The following is a 23476-nucleotide window of genomic DNA, read 5'->3' as shown; positions in this document are numbered from 1 at the left end:
TATGGTACTAAAATGTAGAGTCAAGATTCAAATTCAGAATTTTTACTTTAATACTATGTGAAATTACCACTTATCTCCAAAATTTAAACCGATAAGAATGTGTAGATTTTATTATCTAATTTAGAGCTTAACAATTAATTGATTGATCACTTCATGAATTAGCTAGGAACCAAAATCCTCTAAATTAAGTTATCAATTAAGGTACTCTCCCTTATAGAATTTCGTAAGTTTTGAGTAGCTAGCTAGTCATAAATAGCTTGATCTCAACATTTTTCATTTTATATATTTCAGATTTTCTCTTAATTCTTGATTAATTGCATATATGTGTGTAAATGCGAAAGTAGTAAATCTGTATATATAAGAAAATATTAATATTTAGAAGAAAAAAATGATTTAGATTAATTGAAGTGTAAAAAATGGAGATCTACATAATTAAATCAGATCATGAATCTGTACACGAGTCTAAACACACACACATACAGAGTTTGCTCTTAACAAGTAGTGCTCTAATTTTGACAAACCAACTAGCACTATAACTTATGCTAATTTTTTTTTTCCTATGCAAACATATTTTAAATATATAAAACAGTTACATGACACAAGAGATAACAAAGTGGGAGGCGCTGACATTTATCCAAAACCAACTAATACAATATTGCAAGAAAAAGAAAAAAGAAAGGGATATGGGGCTAATGACTTAACCACCACCCATTTCTCACAAGGGGAAGCCGCCTGAACCAGTTTTGATACAGTCTGGTAAACGGATTGTAATATTACGACTGGAAGGCACAGTGAATAGATTTATGCTACATGTCGCTGATTTGGACTGACTGAAGGAGACTTTCACTACATTTTTCCCATAATCCTTAGTTAGGAAGAGTGATAACATAGGAAGATAGCAAGCGGAAGAAGCGAGGAGTTTCCAGCGAGCGACCACCAAGAATTGTGGAGGCGCGTGAAGACCACGTGCCACACTAGGAGAGTGGAGGTTGGTCAAATCTAAGAGATTTGAGGCCATTGATCCCAAAGATACCACGCATAGTGGCATCAAGCTCTCTCTAGTGCAGTGGCAAGTGGATCTCACGCCCGATTTAGGTCACACGTGAAATGCACATGCTACTCTTTTCGACGATCTGCTTTCGCCGTCCTAAAAATTAGCGGCTGTAGAGTCCTGCGGTGCAGCGCGTGACGCTCATAGGTGACCGGAAAGTAGCAAATTGGTGCTTCTCCATGCTACAATTAGAAAAAGAAGGAAAAATCAGAAAAAACACTGTAGGACAATGTCGGGACTAGATGGAGAGAGGGTGGGTGGGTGGTGCCGAAACTCCAGCCACCCTCTTGAAGGAGAAGAAAATATTTTTGAGCTTTAGATAGAGAGCATTTTCCCTAGAGAGAAATGAAGAATTATATGCCTTGAAAATAGCTAACTGACTGCTAATTAATTAACTAATTAACTTGTATAACGTCTAAGTGAAAATATTAATTACTTACAAGTGATGATCTACTAATACTAATTATGGGCTTATAACAATTTAATTAATACCGTGTAATATATATATTAAGCTAGCACTTCTGCGTTGATTGGTCTGAAGATCATGAACAAATAATTATTTGACCTCACCGGCCAGAACTAGCTAGATGATCATGATATCGATCGTTGCCTTGCATGTCCAAAATAGTACTGCGACTACTGTTGTTGGTACGTACTAATTGACCGAATTTGTTATTTATTTGTAATTAATCTCGACACAAATTGGCCGCATATATAATTTATTAGTGCTCATATCCATCACTACTGGCCGAGTACGTACTGAGCGTCTGATCATTTGATTTTTCAAAAAATTATAAGAAACAAGCTGCCAGTGCCACTCTTATAAGAAAATTGTTTATTTATAACCAGTTATTTTTAATAAAAATAATTATTTTTTATCAAAATAAATCTATTTTATTACAAATAATTATTATTAACGTAAATAATTTGTCACAAATATATATATATATATTTTTTATAGTGCGCGCCTTAGTGAAGATATAAAAAGAATCGCTACAACACAATTGCTTTTTAGTGACGGTTGGGAAATTGTGACAGTCCCTAGACCGTCACTAAAAGGCATTTTCTGTGACAGTTTTTGGAAACTGTCACTAAAGATAGAATGAGATTTTTTTACATTCGAACGTATGGGAAATATGCGTTCGAACGTCACATATACGTTCGAACGTTATGTCTGTTTACGTTGGAACGTAAAATGTTTTGGCGCAACCGTTCGAATGTTATTAATTTTACGTTCGAACGTAAAATGTTTGCACCAATGTTCGAACGTTAAGTAATAACATTCGAACGTTCATTGTAAATTTAAATTAAATGACTTTAATTTAAAAATTATGTATTTTTATTGTGCATAATTTGTGAACAAGTCTAAAAAATTGAATTGTATATATTTATATATACACACTTTGTAATATATAAATATATATTATTGATTTATATATATTTGAAATGCAGTGATTTAGTATTAAAGTTGAAAACTATAACATCAAAGAAGATTAAAAATTGAAATGAAAAAACGATAAAAATATTCCATAATATTTTTCGTTACAAATATTAAAAATAAAATACAAAAATTGATAGAACGTAGTAAACAACAGTCAGATGATAACGTTATCCGCAAAAGTCGAACTCCGTACTTCCTCAGTCAAGGTATCAACCTTGTCGTTGAGGATAGTTACACGATGGGTGAGTTCGGCAACAGACGCCGATATAGCCTCGAGCGATCGATCGATCTTATGATCAATATGCGCAGTCAGCTGTGAGATGACCGCATCAACCCAAGCAGGCCGCACATCTCCTGCAGATGTACTCGGCGTATGCTGACTACTACTCCCGACATGACCTGGCTCAGGCTGCGTCGGAGGAACTAGATCCTCTACAGGGGGTGGCTGACGTCCCCTCGCCTGTCCAATGCTACGCCGATGCGTGGTCATGTCGAGGGGGCTCATCTGATCTTTGACCCGCTCCTCTGGCTGGGTCGGCACTCCCCGTGCAAGTAATAGTCGGCTGATGAGGACACCATATGGGAGATTATCCGTGGAGACGATGCTCGCCTCGTAACGGATCCTCTCAAAAATGTGCAGTGGCAAATCTATAGGATCTCCACGTGCCACTCGTATCAAAAATTGTGCCCGAAGCCGACTAAATGTGGTTTTATGAGCCACAGGATCGACATTTGTTGCAACAATAAGGTGCAACATGCGGAAGAAATGCAGCAGATGGTTCTGGTTGAAGGCGTTCTTCCGCTCGATCTGCATGCGATCCCTCCCGGTGAGGATGTAGAAATCCTCGTCTCGGTCATCATCCCGAGCCTCGACGCCAGTATCCTCAGCCTCTGACTGGCCTGCATCATCGGCTGATGCTGGCTCACATCCCCGGCCAGTAGATGATGCAGAAGTGCCTACATCCTCACGGGGTGTTGAGTGTGTAAATGTCTGAGCACCTCGATGAATCCCGAGGTGCTCGCCGATGACATCTGCCGATACCTCAATGGAAACACCGCGTACAGTCACGGTGTGAGAGGATGCATCCGGAGGCATGTCACACATCCCCATATAGAATTCTTGAACCATTGAGGGGTATACCTTCCCCCTCAATGTGCAGATATTTCCCCAGCCTCTACTGAGGAAAACATCTCTTAGGTTCGTCTGCTGCCAACAGAGTTCGTCGAACTCATTAATTAAGACCTCTCTCTCTACCATAACAGTACGAGCTCCGATACGGGCAGTGTCCGACGTGGCTCCTTCCCTCCCTCGTTTTCGTGTATGCAGTGGAAGAGCCATATCCTGAAAATAGAAAAGGAAAAAAAAATTATTTAGAATAATGCATTTTTTTGTATTAATTTTAAGATGCTCTGGATTAACGTTCGAACGTTCTATCTTTAACGTTCGAACGTTAAAGATAAAAACGTTCGGACGTTAACTTATACGTTCGCACGTAAAATAATGTAAATAAATTTACGTTCAAACGTAAAACAAATACGTTCGAATGTACAGATGTACGTTCGAACATAAGCAGTAAACAAATACGTTCGAATTTAAGTTCGAACGTATTTGTTTTACGTGTGAACGTAAATATGAACGTCCGAACGTCGAAGCATGAATAATGTAGAAAATCACTACGTTCGGATGTTATAATTAAACGTCCGACCGTATGTGATTTACGTGCGAAAGTAAATATTAACGTTCGAACGTATGTCGTTTAATAATATTCACGTCCGAATGTAAGACGATTAACGTTCGAACGTGGAAGCCGTAACGGCTCGGTAATTTAAACGTCGTACGTTCGAATGTCTTGGTGAAACGTTCGAACGTTTCGACGCAGAATGGCTGAGTCGACTCAGCCATTATTGAAATCTCGAAAATTTCTCTACAAGGGTCTAAATGCCGAAATGTCACCATGTAAATGAAGTATACACTTCAAGAAACATTTCTACGGTGACTATTCGGCCAATGACTGGTCGTGGTGGCCGGAAAATGAAGTTGAAAATCCGGTAATATTTATCCGGTTTTAAACCAAACTCAATCCAAATGTCAATCTAAATCTCAATAAAATACATGTTATTTGCATAAAAGATGAATGCCTACCTTTTAGTGACGGTTGTGGCGGAGTTGACGGCGGCGGTGACGGCGGCGTGGCGGCAAATAACGGAGAAGACGATGGATACGGGCAGGGAAATGCGTTTCGACGTTCGGTTTTGGCCTTATATACATAGAACGTTCGAACGTACTTATTATTACGTTCGAACGTTTGTCAATATAATATATTATATTATAAATGTTTAAGTTATATATTAGGATGTTATATAATATTATTGACAATTAGATTATTGGTTTTTTTGTGAGTGCTTCTTATATTTATAAAGTTTAGCAATATATAAAATCCGCTCCGACTCCGACTCCGACTTGTCGGAGCGGAGTCGGAGCGGAGTCGGATTTTTTTATTATTTTTTTTTATCTTTTTTAACTTCATATTTGACCCACTTTTTTTTTAAAAAAAAATTTGTGAGCTTTTAAATTTCAATTTTCTCAACATTACAATCTAAATTAATTAAACTTTTGATTATAACAAGAAATACAACTAAATAAAACAAGTAACATAATAACATGCATTCAAAAATTAAAAAGAAAGTCCTATTGCAATAGAAACGACGCCGTATTGTATAGTAGTATACTAACTAATATAAATCTATTTTATATATTATATATATATGAAAATTTATAAAAAAAATGAATGATATATATTATTATATATGAATATTAAAAAAAAAGCACCGAAATATTAATAATAAACTAATATACTTGATATATATATATATATTAAATCTCTAATCTCTTATACTTGATATATATATTATATAAATATTAGTTATACTAATAATTATATTAGTATTAGTTATTATTAATACTATATATTATAGTATTATACTAATAGTGATATTAATACTATATCACTATTATAGTGATTAGTATAACTATATTAGTATTAGTTATAGTGATTTAGTATAACTATATAATATATTAGTATAAGTTATAATACTATAAGTTATAACTGTAGTCTATATTAGTATTAGTATTAGTTATAGCGATTAGCATAACTATATATTAATATTTGCTATAGTGATTTTAATTTAGTATAACTATATAATAGTATTAGTATAAATATTATTATATTACACTAGCTATATCACTGATAGTATTAGTATACTAATGTCTAATACTAATATATCACTATAGTTAATAGTATCACATAGTAATATAGTATTAGTAATTAATACTATAGTGCTTTATATAGTAATTTATATATAGGCTTAAAGTGGTTTACTAATAGTATTAGTATTAGGCCATAAATCTAATTATTATACTAATGTATATTAGAATTACTAATATATTTATCAAAATGAATATGTTGAGAATTTATTAGGTCAAAAAATATAATTAATACAAGATATTGTTATATAAAATTGATATGAATAATACTTTAGTTATTATACATTAGTATTATATGTTATTATAAATTTATAGATTAGTGTTTATCCATTAGTATATGTATTACAATATTACATGTTGATGTTATTATGCATCTTAGTGTTTATAGTATATTATATATACATTAGTATTACATGCTATTATATTTATACATTAGTAATTTAGAACAACATGGTAGTAATATTGTAAATTTTTAGTAGTATGATATTTACATATAGTCATATACTAAACTATTATTAGTAAATTTAGTCTTAATATTATAGTATAAATATATTATTTAACTAGTATAAATATAAGTAATTTAGAAAAACACATATTTTGTGCATAATATATAAATTATATTATGCACAAAATACTATACAATGTAGTATATATATTATATTATAAGTTAAGTATAATAGGAATATTACGTTCGAACGTTTGAAGTTAACGTTCGAACGTTAAAGTAAGAGGCGGGAATTTTCCCGCTCGATGTTTAATATCTGTGTGATTATTTAGACGTAAGGACGTTTATACTATACGTTCGAACATCAAATCCGTCAACGTTCGAACGTTAGTCAAATTAGTGCGGGAGATTTCCCGCTCAAATATGGTAACACTTTCATGAAATGTACGTTCGGACGTTTAAGTAGTATGTTCGAACGTTTATCTATAAATCTACAAACGTTCGAACGAGAAATTGTGATACATTCGAACATATATGAGGAAAGTGCGGGAACTTTCCCGCTAGATTTCATGTTATATCATAAGAAGGGTACGTTCGAACGTGTATTTTAAACGTCCGAACGTTCTGGGCGGGAATAATTTTAGAATTAACGTTCGGACGTTTAAAGTTAACGTTCGAACGTTTAAACTAATAATTTTAGAACTTAATCAGTACGCGCACGGGAGGATGCCCATTATTTCTTTTCTCCCGTGCGCGCAACAGAAAGAGAAAGAGAGAGAGAGAGAGAGAGAGAGAGAGAGAGAGAGAGAGAGAGAGTTAGAGAGAGAGAGAGAGTTAGAGTGAGAGAGAGTTGAGTTAGAGAGTGAGAGAGAGGTGAGTTTTGGTAAGATAATATTTTTATTTCTTGTCTTTATTTAAATTTTATGATATTTATAGAATGTGTTTTTGTTATAGAATATTTCTAATAAGTTTGTGTTGTATTTTTTTGAAGGATTGCTTGTTTTGGGAAGTTTGAAGATTTTGATTTGTAAGAGGATATTGTGAGTGCTAGGTATATTTCTAAACTTTATCAATATGTTGTTGTGATTTGATGCTTACTTTTTATCATATTGTGATTATTGTTTGTATAGTTTGTAAATAGTTTGTGAGTTATTCTAAATATGTTGTGATATAAATTTGAAATATTGTGTTTATTATTAAAAATATATTGTCATTAGGCTTTGTTAATACATGTTTATTGCTTATTCAAGTTTAGAAATATGTTAATACATGTGGCATGTTATTTTGTGAATATATTGTGAGTTATCACTTTTATATGTTGTGATATGGATTTGATAAATTGTGATAATAATTATTTAAGTATGATAATTAAATATTTATAATAATAATTAATATATAAGTAATAACAAGCATAAAAGTAACTCTTTAAGAATTATAATAATTAAAATTATTGTATAACCATTGAAATTTAAGTATGATAATTAAATATTTATAATAATAATTAATATATAAGTAATAACAAGCATAAAAGTAACTCTTTAAGAATTATAATAATTAAAATTATTGTATAACCATTGAAATTTAAGTATGATAATTAAAATAATTTATAATAATAATAATAATATATAAGTAATAACAAGCATAAAAGTAACTCTTTAAGAATTATAATAATTAAAATTATTGTATAACCTTTGAAATTTAAGTATGATAATTAAATATTTATAATAATAATTAATATATAAGTAATAACAAGCATAAAAGTAACTCTTTAAGAATTATAATAATTAAAATTATTGTATAACCTTTGAAATTTAAGTATGATAATTAAATATTTATAATAATAATTAATATATAAGTAATAACAAGCATAAAAGTAACTCTTTAAGAATTATAATAATTAAAATTATAGTATAACCTTTGAAATTAAGTATAACAATTAAAATTATACTTTAAGAATAATGATCTTGTACACAACGAGGGAATATAATCTTGAAGAAATGTTGAAATTTCAATTTAATTGCTTGACTGTCATAGTCTCTTCGGCCTTGAGAGTTGTCAAGGTCGGACAGTTTGTGACGGTTAAGTAATTAGACTAAAATTTAAACATTTCTTCAAGATTATTCTCCCTCGTTGTGTACAAGACACGAAACGTAGGGTCACATAATCTTCCATCCCTCTTTAGTTTAACAATATAACACTACTTGAAGGTGACATTGTTAATTTAAACAACATGGAGATATTGTTGTATGATTTTTTGCTAGATGCGTGTGACATTGCATAAATACCCTTAGACCCGTTTGGGAATCAGTGTACATTTATGTGTCCACTGATTCCTGAATTGTCCAGTGTGGACAGTTTGAGATTATATTATCTGTATTACACATTTTTGTTACTCACTACTTTCCACGTTTAATATGAAGTTTCGGTATCTTCTTCTATTGTTCTTCGGGTATACTGTTCGTAGGGTCACAATCCCGATATTTGAACATGTATACTTGGAGAATTATGGGGAGGTGCTGCCGGAATTTCTACTAACGTGGAAATTAGTAGAGTGACGAGATTTGTGTAATATGGAGAATATAATCTCGAATGGGATAGGACCAACTACCTTATCAAAAAAGTAATGAGAATTGGAGGCAAGACATGCATGTGAATTTTCAATGTACGTGTTATTAATATCTGGATGTTTTTAGAAATGGACAAAAATTGGATGCGTCTGGACGATAGACTTGGAAAGGATTACGTACCCTATGCATGTGGAGTAAGAACTTTCATTGATTTTGCACGGGCCTCTGCTGATAGTCGTGGTTACATTAAGTGTCCATGTCGAGGGTGTAAAAATTTGTGTGCGATAGGATTGGATGAAGTAGAGCGTCATATATTTGTGAACGGTATGGATCTGGGGTATACGCGATGGGTACTGCATGGTGAGCCGTATGAAGGGTCAGCAGATGTATTGGTCGATCATCACAATTATTTACGGCACATGGATGATGATTATGAGCATGATGAGATGGAGGAGATGTTGGGTGACATTGGAGCTGGGATGTTTATGGATGAGGTTAACGACAATGCCTCAAGTGGTGGATCAGGGACTGATTGTGAAAATTTTCCTTCACTGTGGGAAGATGCAAAGCGCGAGCTTTACCCAGGTTGTACAAAACATTCCAAAATGTCGTTTATTGTGCGGTTGCTTCACATAAAATCATTGTGTGGGATGTCGACGAAAGCAATAAACATGGTATTGGACTTATTTAACGAGGTGCTTCCCGAAGGGTCTGCATTGCCTAAGAACTTTTATGAAGCGAAACAGTTGAGAAAGGGATTAGGATTTGAGTACAAGTCCATACATGCATGCAAGAATGATTGTGTATTGTTTTGGAAGGAGAACGAGGAGATACAAGCATGTCCTGTATGTGGAGAGTCAAGGTGGAAAGGTAAGAAAAACGTGCCGGTTAAGGTGTTGCGGTATTTTCCCTTGAAACCTAGGTTGCAAAGACTATATATGTGTAAGAAAACAGCTCATGATATGAGGTGGCACGAGGAGAAAAGAGTTAAGAATGACGGGTATATGAGGCATCCGGCTGATTCACTTGCGTGGCAGTCTTTCGATAATCAGTATCCAGAGTTCGGGTTAGAAGCTCGGAACGTGCGCCTGGGACTCACAACCGATGGATTCAACCCTTTTGGGAATATGAGTACAAGTTATAGCACTTGGCCCGTTGTATTGATTCCGTACAATCTTCCACCATGGAGGTGCATGAAGGCGCCAAACTTTTTGTTAACTTTACTCATCCCTGGCCCTAGATCACCTGGGAATGATATTGACGTATTCATGCAGCCGTTGATTGAAGAGCTGAAAGAGTTATGGGAAACAGGGGTTAGAACTTATGATGCATCTAAGTCGACATCTTTTCAGATGCATGCTGCGGTAATGTGGACCATAAATGATTTTCCGGCGTATGGGAATCTTTCCGGCTGGAGTACGAAAGGGAAGTTAGCGTGTCCGACGTGTAATAAAGAAACTGCTAGTGAGTGGCTAAAATTTTCTCAGAAGTTGTGTTTCATGTGTCATCGACGTTATTTACCAGCAAATCATGCATGGAGAAGAGAATGTGCCAAGTTTGATGGGAGAGTAGAGGATAGGATTGCACCAAAAGAGTTGTCTGGAGAAGAGATAGTGGAACAACTGCAACATGTTAGAGCGAACAATTTTGGCAAAGGTCGGGGAAAGAACAAGAGAAAACGAGCCGTATCAGAATTGAATTGGACAAAACGTAGTATTTTTTTTGATTTGCCGTATTGGTCGTCATGCAAGTTGCGACATAGTTTGGATGTAATGCACATAGAGAAGAATATTTGTGATAATATACTGGGTACATTGATGAGTATTAACAAAAAGACGAAAGACACGATCAAGACGAGGAAAGATCTTGAGAGAATGGGAATTAAACATAATCTGCATTTGCGGGTGGAAGGCAACAGGGTGGTCATGCCGCATGCATGTTTTACGATGACGAGGGAGGAGAGGATTGATTTCTGTAAATGGTTGCAAGGTGTGAAGTTGCCAGATGGTTATGCTTCAAATATTGGTAGATGCGTGAGTCCTGATGATTGGAAAATCAATGGATTGAAAAGTCATGATTGTCACGTATTTTTGCAGAAGTTATTACCTGTGGGAATTCGTGGGAAGCTGACATCTAATGTACGTGTCGCCATATCTGAACTATGTATGTTTTTCAAGGATTTGTGCGCTCGGGTAGTAAATCGAGATGTGTTGTCGAAATTGGAAGAAGACATTGCTACTATACTATGTAAATTCGAGCAGATCTTTCCACCATCATTTTTTGATGTCATGGTCCATTTAGCAATACATTTACCGCGAGAGGTACTTCTGGGTGGACCGGTGCAGTTCCGTTGGATGTATCCAGTTGAAAGATATTTGGGTCGATTAAAGCGCACTGTTGGGAATAAAGCCAAAGCTGAGGGTTCAATAGCAGAGGCTTATATACACGATGAATGGTTAACATTTTGCTCTCTATATCTTCGTGGTGTTGAGACACGATTTAGTCGTCAAGAGCGAAATGCTGATCTTGCTACTCCGCCTCCTCGTGAGCTATCAGTGTTTTCCCAGAATGTACGACCCTTGGGTGCACAAACAGGTTACGATTTAATTGATGGAGAGTTGGGTAAGGTTCGGTGGTATGTGCTAAATAACTGCCGAGAGATTGATGATTATCTTAGGTATGTCATTTAATTTATTTGAATAATTATAGTTTTCTTTAAATTAATTAGAATTGTTGTGCTCAAAATATACTTCTTTTGCAATATGTTATAACAGTGACCACATGGACAAACTTAGAACGGAAGGCGTAGAAAATATAGAGGCAAGACACGAGGAAGAATTTCCCGGATGGTTTGAAGAACGTGTATGAACTAAAATTATATATATGTTATATTGTGAAATTTTTAACTCTGGATAATAAAATAATAAATATATACTATTTCAATTTTTAGATTTTGGAACAACGTGCTCGTGATCCCGGATCAATTTCTTCTGAATTGTATGCATTGGCCCGTGGTCCCTCAAATAGAGCACTTCGATATACTGCATGCACGGTTCGAGGTTATAGATTCCATACTTTGGACCGTGAACGTAATAGAAAGACTCAAAACTGTGGTGTGTTGGTCGAGGGGAGTCATGGAACAGATGATATTGACTATTATGGTGTCATCCGTGATATTATCGGATTGAAATATCTGGGTGGGTCTGTAACATATGTCTTTAAATGTGATTGGTGGGATCTAGGCGGTGGTCGGGTTTCGATACATAGGGATAATCACTTTACGAGTGTCAATACTGCATCTAAATGGTACGAAGATGATCCATTCGTATTGGCTTGTCAAAGCTACCCAAGTCTATTACTTGATTGATCCAATGAAAAGTGCTGATGAAGATAGTGGGGAGATAACTTGGCGAGTCGTACAAAAATTTGTTCCTCGAAATATATATGAAGCAGGAACGAGTGCAGATTACGAGAATAGTGGAGATGAAGATGACAATCCGATTGTTGAGGCATACCAGGAAGATGGAGAGGGTATTAACTTGTTTGTTGACCTCGGTGCACTCAAGTTGCTCCCCTTGTGTAGAGATGATGTCCCACCCGTACATCTCGACCCGTCTGTATTAAATGATCATTCAATTCAAGTCAGTTTGGAGGAAGATGAAGAAGACGAGTCAGAAGATGAATACGAATCAGAATCAGGGCATGAGGTGGATAATGATGATGAAGATGTTATTGATGGAGATTCTGAAACAACTATGGAAAATTCATCTGAAGAGTAAAAGTACTAAATATTTTATTTATATAGGTGCCTATAAAATATCTTAAATTTTCATAATTTCTTCTAATTAATTTTCTTTGATATAATTAATTATTTTAAAGAATGCCGCCAAAACGACAACGAAGAAATGTGCCTCCGCCAAGTCCAAGTCCTGAATCCATTGAGGACTCCCCACCCGAGGAATCCGTTCCTGAAGATCAAGCTAACACAGAAGAGAACAACAGCCAGTCGACACCTACCAGTAAGGAATAATTATATATATAGTTAATAATTTTTTCTCAATAACTATATAATTATAATTATAGTATATCTATTATTATCATGTAGTTGATGCATCTGCACGTCGCGGTCGTGGCTATACACATGGAATCTCTCTTGAAAAAAATAGAAGGCACGGTAAACTGAAAGTCACAATTCCTGATAATTCCACTGGAGGAGTGGATGATAGTGCAGCAGCGCTTTCCTCCTATATTGGCACAGTAGTTCGAGCTTATGCTCCATTTTATGTGCGCTCATGGCGAGATGTTCCGAATGAGATTAAGGAGCACATTCGAAGTCGTGTGCTGGTGAGTTTACTTTTCAGTACATTTTTTTCACTTAGATTCATCTATTATATTTTTTACCTGATTCCCTTGTTAGGATGAATTCGACCTCGACTTTAGCCGTAGCGAGGATTTGAGAACCGTGAATGAGTTGATGGCTACACTATTCCGACATCACAAAGGACGATGTCATGACCACTTCAAGAAGTTTGAGACGTTGGAAGAGGCTGCGCAGTCTCCTTTTCAGCAGATGAAGTTAGATGATTGGAGAAAGTGTTGTGATCTTTTCGCATCTCAAGATTATCAGGTATTTTACATTTATATCTTTTAATTATTTACATTCATATTCGTTTTATACATTATATGTATACATATTACAATTAACATTTTTAATATATTTTGTAGCACTTGAGTTCTACAAATGCACAGAATAGATCCGTTCTGACTGTCCACCATCGTGCCGGTTCAAGGTCATTTCACCGTCTTGCTGAAAAAATGGTAATTAAAAAATTATAGAATTTATTTATTTTCCTTATATTCTTTCTGATAAGTACTAACATTATCTTTTAAAAATTGCTAATATTGTCGCTTTGTTAGAAACGTGATGATCCTGAAAACTTTTCCCTTGTTCATGTCTATGCTGCTGCTCACACTAATGAGCATAGTGAGTGGATGGATCCTGTCGCTGCAGATAATTATGTAAGCAGTGTTAATTTTGTTAAATAAATTTTTTATAGAACATTTTAATAGTTTATTTCTTATTTCTATTTCTTTTAATACGTTACTAATTATTTACGATCATTGCCTTTTAAATTGCAGAACAAAATGTTGGAGATGCAGTCGACTTCTGCGGAATCCTCTCCTAGTGACATAGACATATTCACCCAAGTGCTCGGGCCGCAGTCTAGTATGGCAAGAGGTTTGGGACGATCTATCAAGCATAAATGTTCATTCTCCTCAACCTCATCGACTTCACAAATTAATAATCTTACAGCAGATTTAGAAGCTGCACGGCATGAGAATGAGTATATGAGGTCGAGACAGCAAGAGTTAGAGTCTCTCTTAGAACGACAGTCTCATTTAGAGACGCGTTTGCAGGACCAACAGAGAGACCAGGAGGAAAGAATACGCAGTGAAGTGCAAGAGCAAGTGCAACGAGAGATGATAGTGCAAATGGAGCGTGTTATGTCGTTGCAACAGAATCCCCGTGGGCGAGGGAAAAAGAAGAAATAAATTTTATCAATATTTCTGACTAGTTTTAATATCTAATTTTGTACTTTTATAAGACATTGTTACTTCTTAATTGGGTATGTAATATGATACTATTGGTATTTTGTTTTTAAATTTTATGAAATTAGTATTTCTGATTTGTACGTTCGAATGTAAATAAAAATCGTTCGAACGTTGGTTCACACTGTACCAAACGTTCGAACGTAAATACAATTGAATCGTTCGAACATTAAACCGACTAACGTTCGAACAAAGAACTTGCATTCGGACGCTCCTTCGTTTACATTCGAAATAACGTTCGAACATTAAACGCGCTACGTTTGAACATTTACGTTTACGTTCGAACAAATATTCGAACGTTTATTGTAATTAACGTTCGGACGCATTGACATTAGAACGTAAATATGATACGTTCGAACGATATCCAACAAACGTCAACTTCTCTCATTCGAACGCCAATCGGTTGGGTATAACGTCCGAACGTTTGATTTTACATCCGAACGTGATTTTCTGTGACAGTTCATAACCGTCACAAAAAAGGAACGTTCGAACGTTGTACCGAACGGAACACTTCCAACCGTCACTAAAAATATTTTTTGTGACGGTTGAACAGTAAACCGTCACCAAATGTTTTCTGTGATGCACTTTACGTGACGGTCATGGTGACGGTTTCAAACCGTCACCAAATATGTTTAGTGACGATTTGCCATTTTTTTGTGACAGTTTCCTCTGTCACAAAATACACATTCTGTTGTAGTGTCCTCTTTCTCACCCTTTCTATATTTTGATTTTTTTGAAGCTATATTAATATATTTTCAGATCTTTAAATTTTTTATTTTGTTTCTAACATGTTTTAAGTTTTAAATTATTTTTAATATGTTTTAATTTTTTTTTAAGCTAAAACATGCATGTTTTAGATTTTTTTATTTTTCTAACAACTAGCTTCATGTCATGTGGCATGTCATGATCTCTTGTCTTGTTTTCCATATATGGATATCTTATATGTGGATATTGCTTGTTTTGTTTTTTAAATACATTATTAATTTGACTATCTTGATTTTCAAATATTCAGAATTAAGATACTTTCGTTTTGTTGTTGCTTTTTCCTTTAATAATTCAATTGCATGTTTATTTTCAATTGTATTTTTAAGAGAAAGAATGAAAAAAAAAATTGGAAAAATGAAAAATGCCCAAAATGTTTTCTTGTAAATAAATTATGAGAACGATATTTTTAGTGTGATTAATTTTAATATATTTATTACAAGTACATTATTAAAAAAAGTATCATGTTTTTGCAGTAGTTTACGTTATGTATAAGTTATATTAATTGGTTTGCATTGTCACGTTACAATCCTAACTGAATTGTTTAAGGCTAGGCTAAACTACATGTGTGCATGCGACTTGGGCGGGAAATCAAATTTTTTTATAATTTTAGTACGAATGCTCAGGAAATTATCAAAAAAATTGATTTCCAATGATAGTGCACGTCATGACATACATGTCTCTCCTTATCATTAATTTTATAATAAAAAAAGGGGGAGAATTAATTTGTGTATTATCTTGCTTTTGGGAGGAGTTGTACTACTAATTACTAAAGTGGGATTCATTGATAGAAGTAGGGATATCATGGACATTGAGTGATTCTCGTTAGTGATTATTGCTGCATTAATGATTTTGTCAGCTGGTGCTGATATGATGATGATGATCTTCAACTGATCTATAATTACTACCTGTTCGTTCTTAATTGAATGTTGATGTATTAATTTGTTAGTAGTTTCAAAACAACTTGAATCTCTATTTTATAGACATTAATTCTCTGCATGGTTATGATCATCACTGGCTTAATTTCTTTAAGCACTTTTGACCAATTTTAAGGTGCCAATATCGAGAGGGCTAACCACAAAATCGATCAACTCGGTATGTCAATTTTATCTACATGATACATTAATTAATATTGTTTAATCTTTGTATTTTCCAGATATGGCTCAAGTGCTGGGAAACCCGAATCATCCACCGTAAAAATCAACAACCAGAAACCAGCTGGCCCAAGTACTGGTGATCATGGAAAAGAGCCGCCTTCATGGGCTAAACCTCTGATAGGAGACATCGAGTCATTGCTTGCTTCATTAATGGACATGAAGGAAAAAATGGAAAAAATGGCAGCTAGTCTCAAAGCTCTCAAGAAATAAATACAAACCAGCTGTTGGTTTGGTATTTAATTTCAAAATAAATGCATGCTTGCATGCATGTGTGTTTCTATATATGTTTGTCATCATCTATATTCAGCGGATATATATATTAACGTTTGTGCTTAATTGGTTTCACGTATTTAAGTACCATATGTACGTATGCTGATATATATCATGTTGCTATTATTATATATTATTGAGTGGGAGTGTCATAATTAATTATATATCATGTTGCTACTAAGTTTAGACCTTAGAAAGAGTCATTTTTATTTTCAAATTAAAATGTTTCCTTTTTTATCTGAGTTCTGCTTTGGTTGTGGTTTTGAGCATTGAGAAGGATGCTCAGATCGTTGTACATATATCATGCTTATTGTGATAACTGATACCCACTTCGGCTTTTGCCGTGACATTGATGAAGATACTTTCCGCGAGCTCGCCCGTAAGTTTCTGTTCTTTTAAGCGTTTTTGGACATGAGGCCGCTAGTTGAAGCAGAACGAATCATCTGTTTGTGCTTCAATTCTGCATCATATTGGTCGTTTAGATTTTATGTTTGAGGAGGGGAATTGTGAAAGGTCGGTCTTTTCATTGCTACTCATGTTCAGCGATTAATATATTGTAGATCTACCCGAGGTTTTCTCGGTTAGGCCCGACCCGGATTATAGTTCTGTTAAAAAGATATATAGCTCTTCAAGTACTCAATCAGGTACTTCATCAAGCGCATAAACTGGATCGAAGTACTCGGTTGTTTTCTGTGCGAGGAAGTACTTTAATTATCAGCTACCATCCTCTTCCAATAAAAAATAACCAAATTTGAAAGGTATATATATGAAATTGGGGTAAGAAACTAGTGAGTGCAGCCAATCCCGTATTTATCTAACTGCAAAGTTGCTTCAAGTCTTGAGAAAGAAAAAAGGGTATTAGATGTACCGAGGAAGAGAGATGCTCAATGTGATCATCTTTGCAACAGAAGCTCACACTGAAAGTAATGACTTAATTACTGCCAAATTTCCGGGTGCTAGACTAGTATTCATGGAATAATATCTTTATCAATATGGTTTTGTTCGTTTGCTTTTAAGCATGCATGTTTTTTATCCCTTTGGAGAAAGGATCGTCTATGCTTTTGAAGTGGAAGATCATGACATTAATCTTCAATCTTATCTCATAGGAACTTTGCAATTGGTTATTTAACCGAGATTATAAATCTTTTATTTGTTGTACTTTTAAGCTATTGTAGTTATCTGAAGTTGGCCACTGCTGCAAATATAATTTTTTTCGCTTCATATATAATATATATATATATATATATATATATATATATATTAGATACAAATTTTATACACTCTCTTAAAAGAAAGCGACTCATGTTCTAGTCATCGGTTGTAAATGAACCCTATCCTAAAGAAATTATGGCCGCACAGATGACGTGTGGTTACCATAACATGATCGATCCAGTATGATATCTATATTAACTTATGTCAATGAACATGTGATGTATATGATATTTGTTACCTTTGAATTTTGTATGTATATATGATTGTACGCAGTAAATATGATATATATATATGTCATCTCATTAATTGCCTTGTTTTGATTGTAGGTAAACTTTTGGAAGGAGGCCAAACGGGCACCATATGCATGCATGCAGCTGGAACTGAAAGAATCTTCTTAATGAGAAAAGATATTTACAATCGTGAATTGCGTAACCGCCGCGTAATCCCTTTGAAAAAAATGAATAAAACATGGGACCCACATGAAAAAAATTAATTTTTTAATAGTGGACCCCACTCTTTTTCAAAGCGATTACGCGGCAGTTACGCACATCACGGTTGTATGTAGAATTACTCCTTATTAATTGGATCGTGTCTTCCTCGCCAGCTATAATTAATATGCACCGGCAATAGTAGTTGGCATCTAATTGATATGCACGTGCGGGTAATAGTCTGGCATCTTATTGGATTATGTCATTTTCATTCTAATGTAGTGATCATGAATGAGGTTTTCATCAGGAGATGTCATTCTAATGATGTCCTCTTCGCGAACTAAATAAGGATTCCAGCTACGGATGGTGTAGTCCGAGAATGATCTCGATAAGATTATTTTATTTTTTTAATTTTTTTAAAAATTTTTAATTTACTTATTTTTTATGCCGTTACGTATTTAAAAAAAAATCTAATATTATTAAAAAATACTTACTTAATCATTAACTAGAAAAAAAAATTATCGAGACTGTCGCGATCCATTTGTTGAGACAAGTAGTATTTTTCTTAAATCACACTCATGTGTACGACCTTATGAACTTTTTTTTTTTTTTTTTAACATGTACGACCTTATGAACTAGTTGTCCACTGATGGTCCATTCAGCTGTTTACAACTGTAAAACCATGAAAATATTACTGTTACACAACTTTTATACAATTATTTAATAAGATATTATTTTTTAAACATATTTATTTTATTTTTAGGGATGATGAGTCAGCTCTTAAAAATGCTTTTGTCATGTTGGAGCGATTCAAGTTTCAAACCTTTCTCTTTAGGGTAGAAAAGGAGCACCACTGGTCCACTACCGCTGAAACAACACGATCGCAGGTCCTTAATTTGAACATTGACCCATTTTTCAAAATAAATAAATAAATAAAATTCCATAAATAAAAGTAATCTCTCTTTTCAAATAACCCATGAATTCCAAAATAAACACTAAAGTAATATTAATAAATATATATAATTATATATGTTGAAAATTTTCTAATGTAAGTTATTAATATGTTGCCTTGAGATTTTAAGTGATATTCGTTAAATTAAAATAGAAAAATCAGCATATTATCATCATATATAATGTAATTTCAAATGAGGCCAATGGAGCAGGTTAAACACTACAAGGTTCAACAATTTTGCCAGCGATACATAATCGCTGGCAAAACACAACAAATCGCTGGGGTATATATATGCCAGCGATTAAAAAATCGCTGGAACTTCGCCGGTATTAACGCCCCACTTTAGATCTAGTGCAACGGACACCAAAACTCGCTGCCATATATTAATATCCCGGCGAATTTTTTTTCGCTGCTGATCACAAATTAATCGCCGTTAGTAGCATTAGGACTACATGCACTCAAACCAGTAAAAAGAACTCATTCTAGCACACAAGATGTATATGAAGTCTGTTGTGGGTAAATGAGGCATTTTCTATCTACATTTGGGCAGCAAAGTTTGCCCAAGAGGATTAAAGAAAAAAGGCCCTAGCTAGCACAAATCCAATTTCAAGAGCACAGAAAAATGAGAATATGTTCAGTCTATCAAGACAACATTTATCAGTTCATGAGAATTGGAAACTTGCTCAAAAAAGAACCAAATTCGTACAGGCAGAATGCTTGGGGATCATAGCAATAGGAAAAATTTCCTCAAGCCTTGTCACTTATCCTTAAAAATGATAAAACTTATGAACTATAATAAAACTTCATAGCATTCTGCCATCTCAGGCACCTGGCCTATTGTAAACTTGCCATAACTTCTTCTAAAAAACTCCAAATTGCAAATTCTTTAATGCATCGGAAACAACAGACTTAGTATATACATGGTACATGGCATGTATATATATAGGCTAATTATTTCGAAATTATCCTAAACTAATTTTGGAATACCCTAAGAAATACATATTGATATATTTTTTAGCTTACCTATATTGATTCTCAATTTTGACAAAGCAATTTGATTGACCTTAGAACCATTTTTTTTTAGTACCTTAATGAGGTGTTAAGTAAGATGATTTTAGATTCTATGGAAGGCATTTTTGTCATGCCCCAATTTTATAGATGACACGTATTTCCTAGCTCTCATTCTAACCCTCCTATATGTCCTCTAAGCTTCTTTATTTGCATGCTCCTCTTTAATATCTGTAAAATAAGAAATTTTACAGGTGGAAGGTAAGTCCACGACTCGATAAGTATGATTGATTAAACTGGGTGTAATATATGAGCCTCATTTATTAAATAAAAAATAAGATTAAAATAAAAACGAAAACTAAAATCATAGTATTCAATGTAAATTAAAAATCTTGTACTATGTAGGGAAGCACTTCAAAAAATTTATCTACATAGGGAACTTTCCCTTCAAGGATAGCTGTCATTCCCACAAACTCTTCTCTATTTGAAATCTACACTTTCTCAATGTTATTTGGTATAATTATCCTTCCCATTTACTAAAAATGTTTAGGGTTTACACATTTTTAGTATCCTCTGGTATCGTTATCATTTCAAATATAACATAGTAATGGTTCCATACTAATATAAGACTCATATATCATATCCCACGATTAATTCCATAAAAAGAACGTAGCACATGTTTTTCATATAAATGTAACCGTACCATAAATCACATGAAGTTTCCAAATAAGAATATTCTTTGAATACGTCATGATAACATATATAAATGTCCACGCTATGAAACCACTATTTTCTTTTAGGCTCAACCACACTTCAATACTATTTTGTCATGAGATGTCCCAATAAATTATTATGCAATGCAAATAAATTTTACTCTAATGTCACTCTCTTGGTGACTGCACCAGGGAATAGTCCCAGAAGAATACAGATTTCCTACTAATTACCGAAACACTAATTGATTAATATCTGTACATTCTGTTATGAGAACAGGTTCATAGCTCAAAACAAGTAGGACTATAAACTTGAGATTATCTATAATTTAGTAACAACTAATTAGTATAAGATGTATTGGCAAAATAGCAATATTTTACTGGGTCATTCAATGTTCGAGCCACGGACATGAGTTCTGTGAAACACAAAATGCAGATATTGAACGCAAAATTCGTGAAAAGAAACCCTAATTACTGGTACATTTCACAACTGCACAAATAGAAATTAGTCTAGCAACAAAGAACTCCTAATTTTGTAAAGAAACCCGCGGCAAAATCGATTCATTACCAAACTCCAACTGAGTTGCAGCCATACCTGTGGTGACAGAAGGACCCATGCTATCCCTCAATTGAATCTCGACCAAGCTCAGTTGGAAGCAGCTGACCCAAATCCCACAGGTTCAAAGAGACGAAATCGCACGGCTCCTAATCAGCTTCGAGGATACTATCTCGACCGTAGCTTCCGCGGGAGGAAAATGTGGTAAAGGAGCAAGCTTTGGGTGGTCGGGCGAAAGTGAAGATGAAATCGTTCGGGGGACGTGGGTGGAGTAGCAGCTTATCTCTCGGAAAGGCAAGCTGGAGATGGAATATTGGGGAAGAACAGAGAGAAGTGGAGGGGGAAAGAAATCGGGGGGAAAAACAAAATATCTTTAGGGGAATGGCGCCACTTACTATATTACGGCGAAATCGAGCGTTGCAACAGGTTTTTTCATTTACCGGCGAAATAAATCGCTATTAAAAAGACTATTTTCGCTGCAACTCGATAAGTAACTTCAATCATCAGTTCTCGCAACGGAATTCAGCAGCGATTAAAAAATCGCCGCAATAAACACTCTAATGCGGCGTTCTATATTGCAACACTAGAAAAATCGCCGGTAAAACCCTTTTTTCTTGTAATGAAAGAATCTTATTAAATGTCTACCTCACAAATGTACGTAGAAGGTGCATTCCGAACTACATCAAAGGAGCATGTGAAATGTTCTTATAACTAGATGCCTACCTCACCAATATTGTACCATGCACAAAATAAATAATCATTAATGCTATTACTATAATTATTGTTGTACATAATGTAACTTTTGAATGAGCCTAAATGAGCAGGTGAAAGGATATTAGTAGATGTCTACTTCACTAATCATAACACTATGCAAAAAGAATAAATTAGTCAAATGAGCAGGTAAAATGATCTTTTCAATGGACATTAACCTCAGTAATGCAACACATAATGCATGCATAAAGAAAAATCATTGTTACTATTACTTTTTATCTGAATGAAGCCAGGTGAGGTGAAAAGATATGATTTTATGCCTTTCTCACCAACTGTAACATGCATATATGCACTCGCGTCTTCATTTCGTACGTAGTAGTTGTCAAAGTAAGAAAGAAAATGACTCGTGAGTTTTTTTCACTTCAAATATATATATACATATATTGTAATGAGATTTTTCTCCCTACTAAATCTAGTATTAGAAAGCCAAGATTGAAAGGGTACCCCAGAGCAGTCCTAGACAAGTTACACAGCAAGGTTGGGTGCTACCTGATAACTAATGGGTCAAAGCAAAATGGGATGTTGCAGTTGAAACAACTCATTCTTAGATTGGCATTGGGGTACGTGGTGGTTAGGGATCTATCTTAGTAGTATTGAGGGAACCTGCTGCTTTTGGTGCTAACTCCACGTTTGCAAAGGCAAGAGCTGCATTGAGTGCAAATGTGTTTTGTTGTGCTCTGGATTTTGAACAAGTGATTTTAGAAGGTGATGCCAAGCTAGTGGTTGATGCAGTTAAAAAGCCTGCTGAGAAGAATTTCCCTAAGTTTGGACATATTGTGGAGGAAATTAAGCATGTTCTGCGTGGGTTAAAAGACTGGCAGATTGGATATGTACAGAGAGTTTAATCAAGTGCGCATGTACTTGCAAAGGATGCTCTAGTATTATGTATGTCTAAGAGTGTTAACATGGGGTCTATCCCGGCCAGAATGTATTAGAAGGATGCATGGTATTGTCTGATTTATATTTACCTTAATATTAAAAGTGGATGTGTTTTTTTACAGTAAAAATAAATTAGATTCAACGCCATTATAAATAATTAGATAATATTAAGAGTACTGATATTCCTCCTATGAATATTTTACATTATCTATTTTGCAATCAATCAATATGTTTTTTATTCGAGTTTCAAATTTTAAAATAACCACGCATGCACCCTCTATATTTTAAAAAAAATTATAAAAAAAAGCATTATCACAAAAGAAAAACTGAATTATGGGAAAGTAAAGCTAAGGCAAAATTAGCATACCTGATATGATATTTTGATCTCCTTG

This window comes from Juglans regia, chromosome 5, assembly GCF_001411555.2.
Source record: "Juglans regia cultivar Chandler chromosome 5, Walnut 2.0, whole genome shotgun sequence".
In the NCBI taxonomy this organism is placed as follows: Eukaryota; Viridiplantae; Streptophyta; class Magnoliopsida; order Fagales; family Juglandaceae; genus Juglans; species Juglans regia.
Note: the sequence above shows the minus strand (reverse complement) of the source record.